The sequence below is a fragment of the Puma concolor genome, chromosome B4, assembly GCF_028749965.1.
Source record: "Puma concolor isolate L17-30 chromosome B4, mPumCon1.1.hap2, whole genome shotgun sequence".
NCBI lineage: Eukaryota > Metazoa > Chordata > Mammalia > Carnivora > Felidae > Puma > Puma concolor.
Window position 1 is genome coordinate 116,330,499 of NC_141673.1, and position 11,211 is coordinate 116,341,709.

The following is an 11,211-nucleotide window of genomic DNA, read 5'->3' on the forward strand; positions in this document are numbered from 1 at the left end:
CATCCTCATTCCGTCCCCACCCCAACCTGGAAGCATCCAACACCCTCTTGCTGTCCTAGGCTGACTTTGCTATAGCATCCCATCCAGGCCCACACGTCTTAGCAGAACCACATTCTTCAAATCTTTGTGTATGCCTAAATTCTAATGACATTTGACTGCCTCTGTCCTTCCCTCCAATGCTAGTCTCTGTTCTTGTTCAAATTCAATCAAGGCTCACTGGACTTGGTCCCTCTTGAATGAAGTATTTGCATTTTAAAACGAGTCTTCTGTGATTTAACTTTAAAGAGGAGACCAGTATTGTGAATCAGAGGTCCCAGCTGGAGTACCATGGAGGAGATTTGGATTACAGAAGAACTCAAAGTACTTCCTAGAGAGAAAGGTAGGGCCTTTGATGCCATTTCTTAAAGACTCACCTTCTTGGCCAACGTTTTCTTAGTCTTCATTAGAAGTCAGCCAAACTATTGTTTTCAGCTCCCCTGAAAAGTGAGCTGGATATATGAAGCATTTGGTAGCAATGATTACTGCAGATACACTGAGCTGAGCATTTAAGAAGGAAGAGTCTCTTGGACACAAAGAACCCATCCTAGACTGTTGGACAGATGCTATCACTTCCTTTGTGCCGAGAGGAACACCTTCATGTCTCCAGAATAAAACCAGAGTGTTTGTGTCCAACCATGTCTAAGCTCACAAATGTTCTAGAGAGGGATTTCTAGAGAGTGAGGAGAAAGACAACCAGTGCTGGGAACTTTTCTACTCCTAATATATATCCTCTCCTGTAGTAACACTTGCACCCACCTTTCTATGAGAACCATTGAAGAAGGAAGCCCTGTTTAAAAATGGTCTCGAGCCTGGTTTATGGAAAAAAGGACATACCCATGGAATCATCTTTTAATGTAATCAAAGATACCATGGCTGTGTATCTTATGGAAAGTTCTAGAAAATTCTAGAAAATTCTGTTAAAATTAAAGAAGCTTTGTTTTTAAGGTGCTTTTTTTTGAAAGGTTGGTTAAGAGGCCCCCAAGCCCTGTTTCTTCTATTACTTCTGGTACATCTCAGAGTCTCCTATTTCCCATTGAAAAAAAAAAGTGTTTTATTTTCTGTGAACCCGTTACGAAAATCATCATATCTAATAGGAGTGGAAAGCCACTTTTGTGGGAAATCTGTGCGTTTTCCGTTTCCTCAGTGTTTGTGAGGAAGGGCTTTGTGGTGTTCCCAGGCAGCAAGTCACAATTTGCATTTTGGAATTATAAACAAAACAAGTACAGCGATGGAGATGAATCCCAGGACTAGGGAACAAAAACAAGACACACATAAACACACACACACACACACACACACACACGCACACGCACACGCACGCACGCACGCACACACACCATCATGAGGGGTAAGTCAGGCTAAATACTGTACTTGGCTCATCGCAAAGATTTACAACCACTGTTTGCTGCTTTGAAAACTGACGCTGAAGCCAGCCCAGAATGCTGGCCATTTCATCAGTGAACTAGCCCATGCTCCCCAGTGTTGGTTTTTTTCAAAGAGAGTGGAGCAAGTAGTCTCATTCTCGTTGCTGCTTTGGAGACATTTCGCACATGTTTTTTCAATAAAACTACACCATGTAACTTGCTGGGTCAATGGCGGAGCAGGAAAAAAACATTTCACTTGGCAAACCAAGTGGCCAAGACTCCAGATTGCCTTAGAGGCAAAGCGAAGTAAGGGGTTCTTTCTAATCAGACTACTTGTACTCTCCACTTTCCTCGCTCTCTGTAATTTGTTGAAATTTGCATTCTCATCTTCTAGGGTTTCTCTGTGTTCTCTCATTCACAACTGGAATATTTGTCAAAGAAGCATGAATCTCATGTCTGTAGGTGCAAAAGTAAGGAAAGAAGATTCAATGTGGGACCTCTGGGCAAAGCCATTCCTGTCTCTGGCAGAAAATTGGTGGATGCTTTTCACAACGGGGTGCAAAACACAGGCTCTTCAATTTCCTGACATTTCAGCACATGATGGGGCAGTGTCCTTTCTCTCGGACGCCACACAAAAAAAAAATCAAGATGACCCCACTCTGGTTGGCCTGTCCTGGCTAACTGCAGAGTCCTGGTCGTCCCTTGGTGAGAGACAGAGAGCATTACTGGGTGCTGACTGTCAACCTCTCTCTGTCTCTATCTGTGTCATAGATCTAGGTAGACACACTACATCTTTTTACGTTCCTGTACGTATACTTAAATGTGAAATGTATGTATGTGTGGGCTTTAAACCCCCACACTTTTGCGCGTGCTGTGTGCCTATGTTGACTAATTGCTACAACAGTGCTTTTCTACCCATACATATGCCCATTCAGAAGAGTCCCTAGCCTCTGTGCTTGGTAAACAAAGGCTGGTCGTGGATAACCCCACGCGCTTCCAGAGCACTCTAAGCCACCGCAGGAGGTTTTCTTTTTGAAAACACTGCTCTGAACTTTATTTTGCTTTCTAGATCACCCGGGGGGAGGAGGGGGGAGCACTATCTTTGACTCAACTTGATGGGACCCAAGTGGTCTGGCCATGACCCAGGTCATGTGGTCCGCCAGTCTCTTGAGGGCATAGTACTCCTCTTTGTACCTCAGCATAATGTCTCTTAATAGTAGACGCTCACCAGATGAAGGCTAAAGGAACGGGCCCCTGCCTTGCCCGAGCCTGTGTTCAGGGCACAGCTCACCAGAATCCTTCCTTCCGTGGGGAAGCCCGGTGCCGGGAAGACTGGGGGGTTCGCTGGCAGGAGCTTCAACGCCCCATGGGCCAGCCGCTGGCTCGTGAGTTCAAGACCAGAAGTGGGGCCCAAGGCGTGGGGAGTTTTCCCCACGTTTGCCAGGGCCAGGTGGGGATCCATGGGGGTTTCACAAGGCTCTCGGGCGGTGAGCAGCCTTTGAGAAAAAAGGGGGATGACGGAAACACGATTTCCTCTCTGCCTCCTCTGGGCAGGCAGTTCTGATGCACTGTCACACCTCTGTCCCTCGTAAGCCTGGGTGACTGCGGCGGTCAGGGTGGATCCCACAAAGCTGAGAGGTCCTGGGAACGGTGAACATCGGAGTGCCTCTCAGTGTGATTTGGGACCATTTTTGTGAAATGCTTGACGACATAATTGCTTACCTTTCAGCTGAGCACCTGGCAGAATTCCAGAGCCCTGGACCTCTCCCCCAGCTCTCTATGCTCCTCTTCCCCTTTCCATCCTGCTTTTCTCCTTCATTTCTGAACATCTCCTTTATTTTCTTCCGCTGTGACGTGCAAGATCTCCAAAACAGCACCATGGCAATGGCCGTGGGGACTCTGACTGCACATGAGTACGGGGTAGGTGGGATGTGTTTTAAACAATGGGGCTGATGGCAGGAGGGGGTTCTTCACAAGGCAGGCACCCTCAACAATGAAGACTTGGTGTGAGGGCTGGGAACTGTCAGGTGGGAAGGAGCCTGGGTAGAGAGGCAGGTGGAGAAAGAAGGACGACTGGTCAGAACGGAGGAGGGACAGGCTTGCACCAGCACGATCTCCCAGTAATGTCTGAACTTGTTCACTAGAAGAAGAAGCAATGGTGTCCTCTAAGTCTCAGGGCTCCCTCGGTGAGGACAGTGAAATTTGTCTGCAGCCACACATCCAAAAGGTCTACCTTCAAAAGAGGGGTGGTAGAAAGAGTTGAGGGGAGTGAGTTTGTCATGACTTGCCACACCCCTCCCCCAGTTCCATTCCAATTGCCTTTGCTCTCCAGGAACTGACCTGACCTACCCTTCCTGCTTGAGACCAACCCAATGTCTTAAACCTGAACCTGTCTAGATGCTTCACGGGGTAGCTAGCGTCAGCCTCGGATTTCTGCCATTTGGGCCCAAAGTGGGATACACCAGAGCTGTTTTCTGCTGAAAATCTAGCTTGGAAAGGAGGAAAGAAAGCACCCATTCATGATAGCTTCTCGTCACCTTATCAAACACAAAATAGGTTGAAGGAACACAGGCAATGGGGTGCAGAGCAAATCCATTTGGGTTCTTGGTGGAGGGGTGAAGAGAAAGGAGGATAGTGAACAGAGAAACAGGGATCCTAGGGGCCTGCCGTGGAAGCCAGCAGGGGCGTGGTGGGCGAGGGCAGCAGGCTGATCCTGGGGACAGCAAAGACTTCGTGGGCAAAGGAGAAGGCCATGGATTTGGCTCATCCCCTGTAGCAGGGCCTCAAGACGATGGCACCTGCAGAGACCAGCTCAGACCCACCCCAGGAATGGCCCACAGGAAGTAAGGTATCCATGATCTTCACACAGAGGCAAAGAGTGGCATTGGGGAAAAGAAAGATTTTTGGGACACAGGGCTCAGTCCCCCGAACCATGAGATCATGGGCTGAGCCGAAATCAAGAGTCGGATGCTTCACCAACTGAGCCACCCAGGTGCCCCAATGAACATTTCCGAATGTGCTTTTTATAATATGGTTTTATTTTTGTTGTTGTTGTTGTTGTTGGAATGGTAGCAAGAATCGGTCAATCCCTGGGCTTTTTAGATGCTTAGTAAAAGATTATTTATCTAGAATGTTCAGTCATGGCTGTTTATAAATTCATATTTCCATAATTTCAGCATCCTAATACAAATAACGCAGTTACCGAAACATAAAATAAAAATGTTGCTCCGCCCAGTATCTTCTGAATGCCTATTCTTCCCCCTACTTTTCTTTTGGATATTAATGGACTGGGTGTAGATTACATGTTTATGTAATGCTCTCTAACCGCAGTTACCCTCTCAATCAGTTAGGGATGTGTTTCCTACAAAATAATAAAGAACCAAATTTAAGTTAACTTAGACAAACCGGGCTTTGGTTTTCTTCTATAACCAGGAGATTGGTGGTTGCTGAGGGCTTTCCATGTGGACGCTAAAGCCTCCATGATCCGTTTAACCTTCTCTCCTAGTCACAAAATGGCTGCCCCTGCTCCAGACCTCACACCCTCATTCAAGATGGGAAGAAATGAAGTGGTGGCCGCCTCTTCTTTTAACCTTTTTTTTTAACATTCTATGCCTAGCTTTTATTTATTTTTAACAGCTTTATTGAAGTAGAATTGCTATACAAAGAATTGCACATAGTTAGCAGTACAAGTGGATGAGTTTGGACATAAGCATGCACCCTGGTACCATTGCCACGGTCAAGGTAGGCACATCCAACATCTCGTAGAATTTCCTTGGATCCGTTTGTGGTTTTTGTCTGCTTGTTTGTTGTTTTGTTTTGTTTGTGGTAAGGACACTCAGCATGACACCCACCCGCTGCACAAATTTTGAAGGGACACAATACCCTACGGTGGACCCTAGGCACCATGTTGTAGAGCAGACCTCTAGAACTTACTCATCTAGCGCAACTGAAACGAAATAAATCTCCAGTGGGCAGCCCTGCAGAGATGGAGGTCGGTGAATTGCCTGACAAGGGGTTATGCAAGCCTCTTTTTACAGCTCCGTGTGCAGATTCGCATCGCATGGGCACCCGTGTCTACAGGCGGAGGAAGTGAGTACGGAGCTTTTTCAGTTTTTAGGGTGGAAATCAACAAGGGAGAAGAGGGTCACAAATGGTGGTCGGGGCAGCCAGCCGACAGTTTTTGCCATATGCACAGCATGGCTGCGTGTATGTCTTCTTTTACAGACTCCTTATTCCTCTCCTTCACGCTTTATTCTGTGTGTGTGTGTGTGTGTGTGTGTGTGTGTGTGTGTGTGTATGTATTTTGCATCCACTGCTCTCCCCCCTCACCCCCCACCCCCGCCATGGTTTCTGCCTCTTAGGTCATGCTTTAAAAAAATCCTTCCCTTCTCATAAAACAACTATATAAACAGTCAGTTACGTTTTCTTCTTTTATGATTTTATGTTACATAAATCACCTGGGATTTCTTTTGGTATAAGCCATGGGGGTATATCTCTAACTTGCTGTTTGCTAAAGAGCTAACCAATTATACTGTCGTCAATGTGCTCCCCACCAAATGGACATAGTAGCTTTGTCCTATCATACTGAATTTGGGAGTCAGTTCTAGACATTCTAAACATTGATTTCTTTGTCGGTTCACATCCTTTTTTTTTTTTTTTTAACATTTGTTTTTGAGAGAGACCGAGGGGGAGCGGGGCAGGGGCAGAGAGAGAGGGAGACACGGAATCTGAAGCAGGCTCCAGGCTCCGAGCCGTCAGCACAGAGCCCGACGCGGGACTCGCACCCACGAACCGTGAGATCACGACCTGAACGGGAAGTTGGATGCCTATCTGACTGAGCCACACAGGCGCCCCTGTCCATTCCTGTTCTAATGCCATATTAGTTTAACTACTGTAGCTTTATAACCTATTTTGGTGCCTGGCACTGGGAGTCTACTTGTTTGCCTTCGGAAATACTTTATTGGATTTTCTCATCTGTTTAATGTTCCGCATTATGCAAGGTGTTAGTTTGAATCACGGTCAGTTTGGTTAGGTCCCCTGGAGCACCTGGGAACCTCGGGGAGGAGTCTGCTCTTATGGCCTTGGGTGCTGTAGTCGAAGCAGTCATTCTTGGACATTCCCGAAACCAAGCATTTTTACCAAGTTGACAGAACAGGTGATTTCGATGAACTGTTTCCAGGGAAGGTGGACCTGGAAATCCATGGAAGCATTTAGGAAATGTTGATGGGTCGTTTTAGTCATCAGTGCCTACCGAGCTCTCCCCAGAAGAGAATCGTTCCTTCCTTCATTTTTTTTTTTCCTGAAAATCCCGTGCAAGATCCCCGACTTTGCAGGTTCGCAGACAGCATGGTCAGGACGACACAGATACTGGAAGAACACAAACTGATGTCAGCAGTGGTCAATACTTTTGCCCTGCAGATGCTTTTGCTTTAAATGAGTCTCTATTTTTGGTACAGGCTGAAGGGTATTTATAGCCCCAGTTTTTCTAAGATCAGACACCATGCCAGGTATGTGGTTCGGACAATGGGGAACCTGCCTGATGAAGTGCTGTACATTCCCGGGCCCAGGGCGATTTTTCTTTCATGACATATTCCCGGTGGCTCCCCCGCTCCATTCCATCATTATGATCCATGTGCCAAATTCCTGGGCTTGACACATGTAAAGAGATAATTCACATGATCCCGAGCTTGTTTTTGACTCTGTCTAAAAAAAAACGCAATAAAACTTTACAGTACGACCAGCATGACTCAATGTTGTTTCTGGATTTCAAAATATTGAGGTTAGATGTGCTAATGATTTGCTCTGGAGCTACTTTTACGGGGTCGGCCAGAACCCTTCTGGCCAGCACATCTGACAAAGGGACGGCAGTGTGCTCCGCGCTGCCTCTCTCCGACTCAAGTACGGCTGTGTCTGCACCCCCACGACCAGAGCACGCGTGGCCGATGGAGGGACGGTGGCCTGTGACGTAGCAGCCACCGCCACGAGGGCATAAATAAAAATAAAACCCGATTCCAAGTAAACATTGCTCTGCCTTTTCGATACAGCGGGAAGCCGTGGGCCAGGCGCCTTTTTACCAGAAGCATCTGGATGGAGTGGAGTTGGCCCCAAATACCTTTCTCCTTCCCCTCACACATGGGCTATCTGATTCAGTCTCTCGCTTCCTCTTTTATTATCTCATTCACCTTAAGGGCAGGCAAGGTCAGAAGGACCGAGCTTGGTTGCTAGAAAATAATCTCCTTGTTTTGACAAGAAAAGTCTTGGCTTCTCTGAGAGTTTTCTTTTCTACAAATGCCTCGGCTTTTATCTCGCGGAGAGGGACTGTGATAGATGCCCAGAGTTCGCTTTATCTTTTAAAGAAGACCTTTCATTCAGGGAGAGAGCCTTGTGGCATGTCTGGACCCTGCTGTTGAATTTTCCTTCCTTTTCTGTTTTTGTTTTCGTTTTTTCCAAACGTAAAGAGAGAAGGCTTTGTCTCATACCTTTAGGAGCATTTACTCGACTTGCTTGAAAGTTGGTTTTAGGAAGGCTGGCTCACGTTAACACTAATGACAGTTACTTGTCTAAAACCCTTGGTAAAAACCCCGCTCCTCACCTTGAGGCCTTCTGGGTGCCTTTTCATTTGAAAACTCTTGTTTCCAATCCCTGCTGGTTTGACCTTCTCTGGAGCTCAGGCATGGGATAGCAGGAGGGTGGGTGAGGGTCCCAGAATCATGCTAGTCGAGTGCCTACCTCCCGGTGTCTAACGTGACATGTCTGTGCATCTGTCAGTCACTTGCACATCTCTGTAAGCAGCTTTCTCTGCCTTCATATTTTGCCTAAGGCCTTTTGTAAATGTTCTTGTTTGCACACAAGTTTCTGTGTGCTTGAATAATCTGAATTCTGGGACCTTCTTTATTGTTTTCTTCTCTCTTTATTTTTTAATTTATTATTATTATTATTATCATTATTTTTTTGGTTAATGTTTATTCATTTTTGAGAGACAGAGAGATACGGGGAAGGAGTGGGGGAGGGACAGAGAGAGAGGGAGACACAGAATCCGAAGCAGGCTCCAGGCTCGGAGCCGTCAGCACAGAGCCCGACACGGGGCTCGAACCCACAAACCGTGAGATCGTGACCTGAGCTGAAGTCCGACGTTTAACCAACTGGGCCACTCAGGTACCTCTCTGGGACTTTCTTTAAAACAAGCTTTTCGTGACATTGAATGAGGCTGAGTAGATGATACACTTCTTACGCTGGCAACCCATTTGCTGGTCATGTGACTTCCTAACTGGGTAATTATACTGCTTGTTGGATGGGATGGAACTAAAACAAAGGAGGGGTGCTACCTTTATCCCTGAGATGTTTTCTTTAATTGAGAATTTTACAATCCCATGGCTCGTACAACCCCCTCCTCGTGTGATTCAGAATATTCACGAGATCCCAGCTAACTTCAGGTAGCAAGTCCCCCCCTTTGCAGGGAAATCCAAACAGTAGACATGGCTCTCCATCCTGACCCCGCTGTCTGGGTTTGTCCCCCTGTCGCCTTCCATGTCCCTGAAACAGAGAGGGGGTAAAGGAAGTAAGGTCTGCCATATGCCAACATTTGACTTTATGTCCATTAAAGTCAGCGTCTGAAGAAGGGAAGGAGTGTCCTTGGCAGGGGTTTAACGGAACGGGTATTAAATAGAGTGTCACAGAACGAGACTTCCCCAAGTGACATGGGGTAGACCTCTCATCTTATGCCCTTCAAAGTTTCACCTCTAAACTGCAGTCAATCTTGCCTCCCAAGAGTACTTGAAGATATCTGTGAACAAGCGAAGGCTCTCCTCTTTAAAAACTATCGTTGGGTCTTCGCATGATCGTTTGATGTTAGTTTATCTTTTTAGGAGAAAAGCAAATTATTTGCTCGTTGAAACTTCTCATCTGGAGAACTTAGGATTTCAATACATTATCCATTGACTGTGTGTGTGTGTGTGTGTGTGTGTCTTTGATATATGACCTTTTCCCAGATAAAACAATATTGCCATTGCATACTGCACTAGCTGTCCCAATGTTGGGTTCAGAAACGAAGGCCGATGTGTAAACGCTACATGTCTTCCTCTGAGTGTGTGTGTGTGTGTGTGTGTGTGTGTGTACTCTATTTCATTCGCATATGAGTCTAGCTGACATCCAGATATGGAATTGCTCTGGTGATGTTATGATAGAACAAAACTCACTTGCTTATCCGGACCATAATCTGCACGGTGAATGTCTTTTTTAATTTAAAAAAAAAAAAATTTACTTTTGAGAGAGAGAGAGCAAGGGCAGGGGAGAGGCAGAGAGAAAGAGAGGCAAAGGATCCAAAGCAGGCTCTGTGCCGACAACAGAGAGCCCTACGTAGGGCTCGAACCCACGAGCCCACGAACCGTGAGATCATGACCTGAGCCAAAGTCGGACGCTTAACCCACTGAGTCACCCCAGTGCCCCAGCGCAGTGAACGTCTGGAACGAAGGATGTTGGCTGCTTCTGGTTGTTTTCAATCCTGCCAGCACTGTGGATGACCCGGCAGTGCCATCACTATTCAGGTACCAAAGACTCCACCATCAGAGAGCTTGCACAGCCGATCTGAGCCTGAGCGAGAGCGTCAGCTCTCAATCTATGGAAAAGAACTTGAGAAACAGAAGCTCTTGGGCAGGTGGCCTGGCAGACTGGGCTGGAGAGAATGTCGCCGCGCCACCCGGCCCGTCCTGTCTCTGCAGACTGCTCCCCGCGGCCCCGATGCGATCAGCATTCCTGGCAGGGTCCGTCTGGGTGGTGGATGATTAATGAGCTGCAACTACAACTATCTTTGACAAAAAACAGTGGGCTGCCAGGGCTGAGGGGGTGGAGAGTGGGGATGGGTGAACGGGGCTCATTTTATCTTTAAAAATGCACCCCCCCTCCCCCGTTAAAAACATCTGAGGAAGTTCCCTTTGATGCTGTACAAGGGAATCGTGCGTATGCGTGCTTTTCTGGGACGCAGTGTTTTCACTCTAAAGCAAGTTTTGCAGAGAACTGGGAGGCACAAGGGGAATTTGGGTCTCGCCGTTGTTGTTCAGGGTTTCCAAAGCAAAGTCAGCTTTCTTTGGTAGCTCGGGAGCCGGGGTGCGGAGTCTCGCATAAAAGAGCGTAAGTGTGCAATTGCAACTCTGGGGTCGGAAAGCGTGTAAGAGGAGGAAAGAGAAGTTTGCTTTGAAGAAGGTAATTGTCGGGATTCGTTGGCTATGCAGGTTCCCTGAGTGCTGGCCTGGGCGGCCTATAATTTGTTCCAGGAGAGAGCTGCTCCGTCTCTAATCAGATTGAAGCATGCTCCGTTGCCATAGGTGTCCTGCTGAAACCCAATCTGGTTGTATTTCACTGCCAACATGAGCGATTACATTAGCCTTTTAATATGTACTTTTGTCCACAAAACCACTGCTGTAAAAGCCCTCGCATTAGGAACAGGTTGTAAATAATCGGCCGCCTGAGCGTTGAACCCCCTGTAATTTCTCCCTAAACCATAGCGTACCTGCTTAGTGACAAGTCTAAGTAATGTGCTGTTGCAGCACATTAGGTCATCCAAGGTTTGGCCGCGGTGATGTCCGTTTCAAATGACAACTCCAGGTGAGTTCATGCACACCAGCCCAAACTCCATCCCTCTTCCCTACTGCTGGAAGTGGCCGGCTCCGGGCGACGTGTACAAGCCAGTTTTTTTCCTCTTTTTCTTTTGGAACAGGCTGAAAACTTTACAGCCAGTCCAATAAGCATCTGCCTCGTCCCGTAAACAGAGGGAAGGAGAGCGGAGCCCACACGATAGACTGCACGTGGGCTC